This window comes from Egretta garzetta, unplaced genomic scaffold (assembly GCF_000687185.1).
Source record: "Egretta garzetta isolate BGI_Z169 unplaced genomic scaffold, ASM68718v1 scaffold101, whole genome shotgun sequence".
Classification (NCBI taxonomy): domain Eukaryota; kingdom Metazoa; phylum Chordata; class Aves; order Pelecaniformes; family Ardeidae; genus Egretta; species Egretta garzetta.
Window position 1 is genome coordinate 1515701 of NW_009258666.1, and position 892 is coordinate 1516592.

Below are 892 nucleotides of genomic sequence, written 5' to 3' on the forward strand. Positions count from 1 at the left end.
GCCTCTGGGACACAGGCCGGCCTGGCCCTGGTGCCCCTGTCCCGGGGAAGGGACCGGGCAGCTGGCTGGGGTTCAGGGTGTTTTGGGGGACGTCCCCTCCTGTAATGTGTCCCACTGCCCCCGGGGCATGGCGTGGTTTGCAGCCATGGGCTCTCCCCTCACCCGCAGGGAGACGTGGACCCCGCCGGGTCCCTGCGCTGTGCCTCACATCCCGGCTGGGAGACCTGGCGAGGCAGCACTGCTGGCCGGTGCCGTCTGTCCTTCCGGAGGCTGTTTTATGGACATAGTGTAAGTGAGGCTTTAACATGGCAGCCAAGGGTGAGCGCTCCCCTCCCCGGTCACCCAGCAACGGGAGCCCCCCAGATATGGGAACGAGGATTCACAATTATATTTGCTACTTGCCAGTGACACTGTGCTCTTGTCTCTTATTGCAAGTGTCAGCGTGGAATACATCGCTTGTACGATCAGGGTCAGTAAACGCAGAGGAACCAAGCCTCATTTTTTTTGGTCCTAATTGTGTTCAGCTACAGGAGCTTTGTCACAAGATGTGGATTTCAGCTGCTGCAGGGATTTTTGTTACTCTTTAGCAACATGTTTTCCTTCCTAATAAACACTTTCACTGTTCTCTGTCTATAATGCCCGAACTTCCCATCAAGTTTAATGTTTAACGTATTTATTACACTTTTTAAAAAGGTGTTTTCTGCCAACAACACCCTTTGCCCTTTGTGCTGCTTGGAGATCAACTGTCGCTGTTCAGTGGCCACCTCCTGGTTTCCTGCACCGGGTCCCTGTTGATATCCTAGAGAGCTAAATTTAAAAAATCCCTCTCCTGAATTCTGAGCAAGCAATCGGAAAGCTTTAATTTTATAAAACCTTTTCCTTAAGCTTTTGG

The 892-nt window shown here is 52.0% G+C and overlaps 1 protein-coding gene across 1 annotated transcript in view; it reads left to right on the top strand.

Moving 5' to 3' along the window:
- The window catches only part of MYCL (MYCL proto-oncogene, bHLH transcription factor), a 6694-nt gene that overhangs the window by 5052 nt on the left and 750 nt on the right, over positions 1–892 (top strand). The gene's annotated exons all lie outside the window — the stretch shown is intronic.